Source organism: Trichechus manatus, unplaced genomic scaffold, assembly GCF_000243295.1.
Source record: "Trichechus manatus latirostris isolate Lorelei unplaced genomic scaffold, TriManLat1.0 scaffold00059, whole genome shotgun sequence".
NCBI lineage: Eukaryota > Metazoa > Chordata > Mammalia > Sirenia > Trichechidae > Trichechus > Trichechus manatus.
In genome coordinates this window covers 4226311-4237268 of record NW_004443995.1, presented here as the reverse complement: position 1 = coordinate 4237268, position 10958 = coordinate 4226311, and the positions used below count along the sequence as shown (strand labels likewise).

At 42.2% G+C, this 10958-nt stretch overlaps 1 protein-coding gene across 9 annotated transcripts in view; it reads right to left on the bottom strand.

Annotated features, from left to right (window-relative positions):
- The window catches only part of FBXW7 (F-box and WD repeat domain containing 7), a 257163-nt gene extending 247098 nt beyond the window's left edge, over window positions 1-10065 (bottom strand). For 6 of the 9 annotated variants that reach the window (XM_023733538.1, XM_023733537.1, XM_023733542.1 and 3 more), the window contains exon 1: window positions 9345-10057. The gene's annotated coding sequence lies outside the window, so the exon portion shown is untranslated. Of the gene's footprint in view, window positions 1-9344 lie in introns of all 9 variants that reach the window. The other 3 variants (XR_002824497.1, XM_023733547.1, XM_023733545.1) reach the window with 3 other exon arrangements.
- Between the last annotated feature and the right edge of the window lie 893 nt (window positions 10066-10958).

Genomic DNA, 10958 nt, shown 5'->3' with positions numbered 1-10958 from the left:
TAAATAAATAAAAATCATAAAATCTTATTAATTTTCTTAGGTGTCGCTCTCTAAAAATGAATGTTAAATGTGGCCAATGCACCTCATGCACAGCCACCACCTGTCTGTCAATGGAGGCGTGCATGTTGCTACGATGTTGAACAGATTTCAGTGCAGCTTTGAGACTAAGACAGGCTAAGAAGAAAGGCCTGGCAATCTACTCTGAAAACTAGTCAGTGAAAATCCTATGGATCACCATGGTCCAATCCACAACCGATCACTGGGATGGCACAGAATCTGGCAGCATTTCTTTCTGTTGTGCATGGGTTCCCCACGAGACAGCGGCCAACTTGATGGCAGCTAATGACAACATCATCATCCATGGCTGTGACTTGTCTTATCAATATTCAGCGTTTTGGCTTTAGCAAACAGAAACTTATTTCTTCACAGTTTAGAAGTCCAGAAGTTTGAATTCTGGGCACCAGATCTAAGGTAAGGCTCTCTCTGTCCAGAAAATCCTTTTCTCGGCTTCTCTAGCATTTTTCTTGGGGTTCCTCAGTTCCCCCACACTGCATCTATCTTTCCCCTTTTGTGCTTGCTTCTCAGTACCTAATCTGGTCTTTTTATATCTCAAATGTAATTAGGTTTAAGACATACCCACATTGATTATGCCCTCAACAGCATAACAAAGAAAACCCTATTCCCAAATGGGATCACACCCACAGGTATAGGGGTTGGGTTCCAACACATATTTTTGAAGAACACAATTCAGTACATAACCCATTGCCATGAGTCGATTCCGACTCATAGCAACCCTACAGGGCAGAGCAGAACTGCCCCACAGGTGCGGCTGGTGGATTCAAACTGCCAGCCTTTTGGTTAGCAGCAGCACAATTAACAACTGCACCACCAGGGCTCATCAGTCCATAACAGTAGCTAATAAAAACAAAAATATCCAAATAAAAAACAGTTTAATTATATACAGCAAGGTTCCTCAACCTCAGCACTACTGACATTTTAGACCAAATAGTTCTTTGTTGTAGAAGTGATGTCTTGTACACTTTTTAATTACATATCTGGTCTCTACCCACTAGATACCAGTAGCACCCTCTCACCCCAGGGTATGACCATCAAAGACATCTCCGAATATTATCAAATGTTCGGGGGTAGGGGGATAAAACTGGCATTGTTAGAGAGTATTTGTTATGTGCCAGGCACTATTCTGGGATTCTCATTACTGTGTTTAACCCTAAAAACATAGTATCCACGAGGTATTATTATTTTCCCCATCTTACAGATAAAGTAACGGAGGCAGAGAGAGGTTAAACAACTTGCAACTAGTAAGTGAAAGCCTATATTTGAAACTTCACAATGGTGGCTCTGAAGTCCCTGTTCCTAATCACTATTCTATGTCACCTTTCATTATTTCCTTAACATTTATCACCTAATACTTGGAAATTAAAATTTTGAATCTTATCTGGAAACAAAAACTAAAAGCATTCACATAAGTGGAAGTTAAAAAAAAAAGTCAACCTCAATTCATTTTCTAAGCACTGAAGGTATGTGCAGAACCAACTTCAAGAAGTAGAGTGGTTCAAGGTAAAGGAAATTATGATTTATTAAGGATCTGGCTGCAGAACCTTTTTCACACGTTATCTCTTTGAAATCTCACAATATCCCTGTGAGGCTCAGAATAGAAAAGTGATCCCTGACCTAAGAAGGTTTACAATTTAATTGAAGAGACAAGAAAAATACATTTAAAAAAAAAAAAAGCAAGAATAAGCAAGCTAAATATCTTAGTTCACCATGCATAGAAAGTGGGAAATACAAAATAGGAGAAGGAAAAGTATAGTCACAGAATACTTCTTTAAAGTTTCTAATACTCTCTCAAGAAAATGACATAGATGAGAAATGGCGTGAGAAGCTGGGGAGTACTTCAGTGAAGAACGTTAAAATAGAAGTTCTGGGGACTGAAAGAAAAATTTTGAGATAGCGAATTTAAGGAGTTAGTCAAGAAAATGGGGAATATAGAGCTGCCCTGAAATTAGGATCAAACTGTAGCTGGAGACAATGAATTCTCAAAAGGCTAATTCTACCTTTTTAGGGTGCTCCCACCACCAAACACTCTGAAGCACAACAGGAACAAAAAAAGATTTAAAGGTGAGGATTGGTAGGGTTGGTTAATGAAAGCTTAGCAAGAAGTCCAATAACCAAATTTCACAAGATGAGTAATATATAATCTACTTTGCTTTATATTGTATATTGTCTGTCTCCTCCAATGTAAATTTCAAGAGGGCAAGGATTTTTACCTGTTTTGTTCACTTATAGCAATGCCTGGCAGACAGAAGATGTTCAATAAATATCTACTGCTGAATAAAGGCAGTATTCAAAACAGAGACACATTCATTTGAATGCCTTCAGCATTCAAAGAGCCAGTAACCTAACAGAAATAACTTTAAAATTGGAATATTTCTTCATTGTTATTGTAGTAGCTAACATTTATTGAGGAGTCTCTGCGTGGCGCAAATGGTTAAGCACTGGACTACTAACCAAAAGGTTGGCTATTTGAAACCCAACCAGAGGCACCTAGGAAGTAGGGCCTGGCAATCTGTTTCTGAAAGGTCACAGCCTTGAAAACCCTATGGAGCACAGATCTGCTCTGCACTCATGGGATCACCATGAGTTGGAATCTACTTGAAGGCAACTAATAACAAAATTTACTGAGCACTTACTCTAAGCTGGAGCCCTGGTGGCGCCGAGGTTAAAAAGCTTGGCTGCTAACCAAAAGGCTGGCAGCTGGAATCCACCAGCCACTCCTTGGAAACCCTATGGGGCAGTTCTACTCTGTCATATAGGGTTGCTAAGGGTCGGAATCAACACTAAGCCAGACACTGTGCTGAAAGCTTACATGCATTATCTCATTCAATCCTCATAACTACTCAAATCAGGGAGGTAGTCACTATTATTATCATCCCAATTTTACAGGAACACACCTAGAATAAATAACCTGTCCAAGCTCACAAAATACAACAGAGCTGCAACCTGGGCCTATCTACTCCAAAGCTTGCCTCTCAACTACTATGTCTCATATACAATTATAAGCATCCTTCCTAGGCAAAGCTAGGGAAATGTGGCCAACAAGGAAAATAGAAGAAAAAAAAAAACCCTAAACTCCACTGTAGTCAAAAACTCTTTGTCCACTCCTTTCCCAGCAAGGAGGGTGGAAATTTTCTCACCCTAGAATACACTCATATCCCATCCAGATTAAAACTTCAATGGTTTAAAGAATCCAGATGTTTAAAAGCTATGAGCAAGAAGAGTCAATCACCTAATCAACATTTCAAAGAGTAGTAGATAACAAGTGGTAACACCCCATGTCCACAACCCAAAGAAATAACAGGGTGTGACTTCTGACTAAGACTGGCCTCAAACTTCTGGAGGCATTCTCCCTGACTTCTGCCTCTTCTTCCCTCCCTCCTTTGCTTTGAGTGTCTCTCCCCTCCTCCGTTCATCCCAGCTCTCTTCTCCTTTTATATGGTCTTTATTAAAAAAATCTGAAATTTTGTGTTTCCTGTTCTAATTTTCTAAATCTATTTAATTAAAATTTTAATATTTCCCTAAAGAAAAAAAATTCTACTATGTAATACTCAATAGTTGAAAAAGGTTCCCCATGCATTATGTCAGTGTTCCGAAGTTTATATTAACAAATTTACACAGTAGTAATTAAGAAACCACCAATCATACAAAAGAAAACTGATAATCCAAATACTTAACTACATAACCTTCTTCTGGTATTAAATATACAAACTGGAAGAAATTAAACATACTAGAGAAAGTAGGCTCTTCTTCCATCTATCCAATAACCTATTCATAATTATAAAATTCCTTTTGAAAATCTCTGAAATGCAAAGAGCCCCAGAAGCATAACTTCACTGCTAGCAATAGAGAAAAATATTTAAAATACTGAAATTTTTTTAAAGTAGATATTCATTAAATTAACTGCCTAACAGGAGATCCACTAACAGATAAACCAATATAATTCCTGTATTTACACCAAAATCTAAAGCAAGCTTGCCTTAAAAGGAGAAATTACAGAATGAGGACAAGAACTGGCAAGACAGCAATCAGTGCTAAGAAATATATCTCAATCTTTTCTTTCTTCCTGCCTTTGGACTTCTTTTCATATGCTTATCTTAAATATACACAGTTCTAGTAAATAAAGACTATTTATATTAAAGCAAGTTTTAGCCAAATCGTCCTCAAAATAGAAATATTTTCCAAATACAAAAAAAGATCACGTAGATATTTATTGTATTGGCCCCTAAAACACTGATTATGCCAAGTCTGAAGAAAAAGTAAATAATACATTCTGAGAATAATTTCTGAAAACCTATCTTGTATTTAATAAATACTCAGGAGCCCTGAATGGCTCAGTGACTAAGCACTCACTGCTAACTGAAAGGTTGCTGGTTCAAAGCCACCAGCTGCTCAGTAGCAGAAAGATGTGCCAGTCTGCATCTGTAAAGATTTACAGTCTTGGAAAAGCCTATGGGGGCAGTTCTACTCTACCCCATAGAGTCGCTATGAGTCTGAATCAACTTGATGGCAATGGGTTTTTTTTTTAAGCGTTATTAAAGGAAATATCAAAAGAAAAAAAAAATACTAATCACTTTAAGAAAGGGAGAAAACTAAAATTAAGCCGTCAAACTAGAACCACCTAGATAAAAATCCTTAATATGAGATGTAATGATACAAATAAAACTTCTGTTAAAATCACATTTAATCCTAACAACCTTGTGCAGGACATGTTTTCCCAACCAACAGTTACTGAAACCAATAAGAGAAGAACATGTAGATTGTCCAAGGCCACACAGCTACTAGCATTACAGTGACCTGCTAATGGGTATGCTAAAAAGGTCAGATTCTGTACTTTTTTTTTTAAGGGAGGAAGAGAAACTGAGGGACCAATTACATATGGAGAAATACTTCATAAAGTAAAAGCAGGTTTGAAACTAACTAGAAAGTGATCCCTACTGCAAGAGTAGCTCCCTCCCAAGCCACAAACCAGAATTCTGAGAAAAAACAGTATTCATGAAACTAGGGTAAACAGACCATCACCCGATGTACGTATTTGTTGGCATATGAAACAAACATTTTGATATTAGTTGTAATACAAATTTGCACAAAGTGAACTATTCTTTTGAAACAATACATTTGAGATAGAGTCTCCTAAGAAATAAATCAATCCATGCCATGTTTACCCTTTAAAATATAGCAAATATTTTTAAAGTACACATTTAAATGAAAAGTAATTTATGTTAACATATAATAGTATTTGAAATAATTAAAACAAAAATTGTACAGCCAATAATTCTACACACTGAATTAGTCATTGAAAGAGATTAAGACTTAAGAAGTAGAAGTATCAAACCTGAATGTTTTTATAATTTGACTAATATTTGTCTGTTTCCAATCTACCATAAACACTTTTAATTTTACATTTAAAGTAAATGCTTTACAATTTATTTTCAGAACCTTTAAGAACTATACCCATAAGCTTCTTCACAGATACTTTTTGTCATGATACAAAACCAGTATATCATTATGTGCTAATTACTGTATATCTTTGAGTAAGAAACGCAGGCAGAGTCCTTACTTCTTAACTGAATCCCATTATAAATGGGATCACCCCCTTTAGCTCCTCAAACCACAGTTTTCATCACTGTGAAGGCAAAAATATCTTGAACAGTAGGCTCTATGCTTTATGCAGAATCATTTTAAAACATCTCCCAGGAACATATTTCATCTAGAAAACAGAGATCACCTAAACCAGCCAATCTCAGCTTTGTAATAGAATGAAATTCATACTGTGTGTTGGTGGATTTGGCAGCTACCTACACTAGGGTCTGCAAACTAAGGTCTATGGGCAAATCCTGTATGTCTCCTGTTTTTACCTATATAAAGTTTTACTGGAACACAGCCACACTTATTCATTTACTTACTATCTATGGCTTCTTTCACACTACAACTACAGAATACTTGTGACAGAGACCATATGGCCCACGGAACCTAAAATATTTACTACCTGGCCCATCGGGAAAAAAAAGAAAGTTTACTGACTCCTGGTCAACACAGTGAGATATCAAAAGCACCACAAGACTTTTCCAAGAACCATCTCCAAAACAGAATAAACTGGGCTGCTGCTAGTCTAGGCATCAGCTTTGGAGACAGGCAACCTCAAGGCTCTCTCATCTCCCATTTCAATTCCAAAGTTGCAAAGCATATGAGGTTACCACTCCCTACTACCACAGAGTCCCACCCTTCCCAGCCCTTTAAGTTCACCTAAATATCTTTTCATCTGTATAAAAAACATTGGTAAAAATTGGAGGGTAAAGGAAGAAGGCACCTACATGGCATGTATTCCAGTCCCTGCACCCTCACCACAGTACCACCTTAGATCTCTCTACCTGTCTAAATATCTTTCCAAAAGGGTCCTAACCATTAGAATAGTCACACTAAGGAAGAGGCCCAAGAAGCTACTATGAAGTTGCTGATTTCAAACAAAGGAACACAAAAAAGTTTAGGTAAATTTTCCATACCTCATAATCCTTAACCTTGTCAGAGTCAACACTAAACACTAGCCATATTAGGGCAAATTTCACCACAAAAAAAGCAGTCTTCTAACGTCTCATACTTCGAAGATGTCTTAATTTTTGTTAAGTGCCAATTTTTATTTTTTATTTTTTTTAATAAAGGCTAAAAAAAAAAAGTATTTTCAGCACTGCTGTGCCAACACAGGGATATCCCCTCCATTGTACGGGACACAAAGACTCACAACAACTGTGAGCAGGGGAAGCAGCCTTCTCTACCAGCTATTTTTAGACCTACTTTGTCATATTAAGACCAAACTTAGAATAATAATAACGCAGGGCAAACTTACTTTGGTTCATTCCTCCTTTCCTACAATTTTGTTCAATTTTGTGTTTGACTGCCTCCACTGCCCATAAGGAAAGGCATCTTAAAACCAAGGACTCCAACTACTTTGTCCTTCTTTGCTACCCAAATATACAATAAAACATTACCATGGTTTTTTATCCAATCTATAGTCAAAGCAGAGCCCTGGTGGCGCAGTTGTTAAGAGCTATGATTGCTAACCAAAAAGATCTGAATCCACCAGCTGCTCCTATGGGGCAGTTCTACTCTGTCCTATAAGGGTAGCTATGAGTCGGAATCAACTCGACGGCAATGGGTTTGGTTTTTGGGTTTATAGTCAAAGGAATAAAAAGGAGGTCCAAAAGTTGGTAAATGGGAGCCCTGGTGGCACAGTGGTTAAGTGCTCGCTGCTAACTGAAAGAGTGGCAGTTCAGACTCACCCACCAGCTGCTCCAAGGGAGACAGATGTGGCAGTTGGCTTCCATAAAAGATTACAGCCTTGGAATCCCTATGGGGCAGTTCTACCGTCCTATAGGGTCGCTATGTGTTGGAATCAACTCATTGGCAATAGATTTGGTTTGGGTTAAAGTTGGAGAGCAATTCTGATCAAGTACAATCTACACTCAAACTATAGTTTGTTGGTTTGTCCTACCCTCCCCCAAAAAACAGCCTGTGCAAGACTAGATCTCTCTTCCTCACATCTTTGTGAAACATGGAATACATGACTTCCTCAAGGTCACAAAATAAGAACAGAACAGATCCAGGAACATTTGTTTCTGATTCCAAGTCTAACACTACATCCATTACTCAATATTTTCATCCCAGTAGCTATTTAAAATAGATACAGTTTAAAGTTCCTTACAAAAGCATAACAAGAACAAGGTACCTAAAAAAAAAAAAAAAAAAAAAAAATTCCAAACCCGTTCCGTCGACTTGATTCCGACTCATAGCGACCCTACAGGACAGATCGGAAGAGCACACGTCTGAACTCCAGTCACCATGCTTAATCTCGTATGCCGTCGTAAAAAAAAAAAAAAAAAAAAAAACAAGAGGTAGAGAAGTTCCAGAAGAGAGCAAAGTGATCAAAGCGATGGAAAAAATTATTCTAAAACAGACAAGAGTTGGGAAAGATGATGGTAAACAGGAACAATCATGAAACTGAAAAGATGAGCTCTGTTTTTTTCTAGCAACTCTCAAAACACAAACTCTGGATATGGTTTGGAACTTTAAGGAGACACGTTTGAGAGAAATAAATGAACTGTTAAGTAATTCAGGGTCTAATAAATCTGAAAAACTCATTACTTAAAAAAAAATACAGGATCAAAACACTGAGAAAATTTTAAATAAATTTGATCGAGATTCTGAATAAAGAATTTAGGAGACTGACAGATCAGCCCAGGTTTACATCCATTCCCACACAACATCTCTTAGCAGTGGCTTCAAAGAAAGCCCGAATGGTGGTCTGGATGAATCACAATTGTCAAGATAGTACTACTTGTGTTCTCTTGCATAAAATCCCACTCCATGTTTAACCCTTGAGGTCTGTAAAACTATGTAAAATGTGAATTACTTTCAGGTACCTCTAATTTGGCACTCTGAGAAGTTATGTGAAACACTAGCCAAAGATCTTACAGACTTCAACTTTAAAATGATGGAGGGAAAAATCATTCCTGAAAAGTATTAAATATCAAAACTTTCTCCTACATTGATGGAAAAGTGAAAATAACTCAAATAATGAAACCCTCGAGTCATTCCGCCAAATAAAAAACTACTATCGTTTAGAACATATGCTGCTCAAGAAAAAGCATTTGGGTGAAGAAAAAAATGCAATAACTCTTATAAACTGTACTAAATTCTCTCGCCCAAGTAAGTTGTGATTCATAAGAACTGAGAATTTACTGAGCAACTGAAATCTGTTACAGTGTCCTCCCGACACACAGGCACCGGACCATGTGAATGAGAAGATTAAAAAAACTCCTGAATCAATGGAGCGCTCTCAAGAAAGACTGCAAAAAGAAATTTAATTTCAGAGGCTCGTGGACTAAGTGGGTCCCACCTGAGAACCCTTGTAACAGCTCCCCAGAAACAAAAACTACACCACTGGATCACAGCCGGTGTACCAGGAAAAGGTGTATTTCAGAGATGTCCTTTGTGGGTACCTATGCTCTGACTTTTGCCATTTTCTGGCCAGAAAGGTGCAAGTATCCACCCTGGAGAATGACAGAGCTCCTCTAAAAGAAATCTGTAAACTTGCACAACACATACAAAGAGCTGCAAGGCTACAAAACACAGGACTACCTAATACCTTCTCCCCACTCTCATCGATACACCCCCAGAACACCTGAAGAACGTCAGCAAAACTCCAGGAAAAAGCACCTTCATCTTCTCACTTTCTCCCCGCACCCCCCATTCCCTTTCCCGGGGCCACTCACACTTTTAGGAGCGAAGAGTAATGACCGTGGCCCTGAGAAAGTGGGTTGGTCCCCTTCCTCCTCCGGACTGAGGCTGCGGTGGCGGAAGGCTCCGGCGCGTTGCTGAGGAAGCAGCGGTGCTAGTGTCTCTAAACCAGGCGGCCACCCGACTCTCTTCCGCGCCGCTGAGTGAGAGGAGGCGGTGGCCCCGCTTACCTCCTCTTTTCCTCTTCCTGGGTCTCTTCAGGCTGTGGCTTCTGCCCGTCCAGGGCCACTTCACCCGAGACAGTCACGTTTGAGAGGCGCCGGATTTCGTTTTTATAAAAAGTTTCCTCTGGGCGGAGGCTGCGGCCGGCCCCCCGGGTCCCCCCCGGCCCCGCCGCCCTGGGGCTGGGGCGGGGGAGGGGGCACTGAGAACTCCCCCCGGAGCTCTGCGAGGAGCCGGGGGGCCGGCGACTAGCCAACGGAGAAGGCCCCCGAGGGGGCTGAGGGGAAGGGGAAGGTCGACGGCGCCGATCCTGCTCTCCTCTCCGCCCCGGCCGCAGCTTCACATCGGGGTCCCCGCCCCCCCGATCGGGGGGTGGCTTCTGAGCTTGGGGTCCCGGCTCATACACTCCCGGGCGAGATGCTACGGCAGGTATGTGAGGCGGCGGCGAGACAGGGGACCCGGCCGGCTCCGCTCGGCGCCGCCCCCGCTCCCGGCTCCCGCATGTGTCGCTGCGGCTGAGACCCCCTCCCTACACCTTGGGAGTCCCTCACTCACGCCCCAGGACAAGGCAGAAGCTCCGGCCACTCCTCAGCGTCCTCTCACCGCGGAGAAGCTGCCCAGCCCCAGCCCGCGGTCACCTCCTCCCTGCCCCCAGCCGCCGGCTCCGGCTCCGGCTCCGGCTCGGGCTCTGGCGTGTGCAGCCGCCGCTGCCAGCCGGGAAGGTGAGGGGGGGCGAGGAGGGGCGGCCGCGGCTCCTGCTGGCCCAGGCTAGGATAGAATTCTCGGCGGTGGCCAGTGCACAGAGGTTGGGTCTCTCGGATGCTCCCTCGCTCTCACTCTCTCGGTAGCGGTAGCACCGGGAGCTCCGCTCGCTATGTTGCTCGCTCTGTGCGGAGCTCTCGCCTCACTCTAGAGAGAGGGGCGGGAGGAAAGCGGCGCATGCCGATGACGCAAGTCACCTAGCAACCGGTCTCCTCCCGCCTCCCTTTTTTTCCGCTCTGAGGCTTCCGCCGCTGGCCTTTTTTTTCCCTTTCCACCCACCCCGCGCAGGGCAACTCTGACGCGCTCTGATGACGCTTGAAGGGAAGAGGAAGTCGGGGATAGGCGAACGGGTGGGTGCGCTTCGGGCTGCGGGACTCGTTACGGACGCCGCCGCCGCCGCCGCCGCCGCCTCTACGGCCGCGTCAGAAGTGAAGAGAGGAAGGGGAGGAGTCGAGTCGAGCCTAAGCTGCCGCCTGATCTTACCCTTGACCTGAGAGCAGCGAGAGAGCTTGCTCTGTAGAGGTTTCCTTCAGGACAGGTGGTGACTGCTCCTTTGGGAGCTAGGAGGAGGCCGAAGCTGCGCGGCTATGCTCTGGCGCGCACCACCCGAAGGTGAGGCATTTGGCCCAAAAGGGGCCCTTAGCAGGACTGAGCGAGGAGTTGTC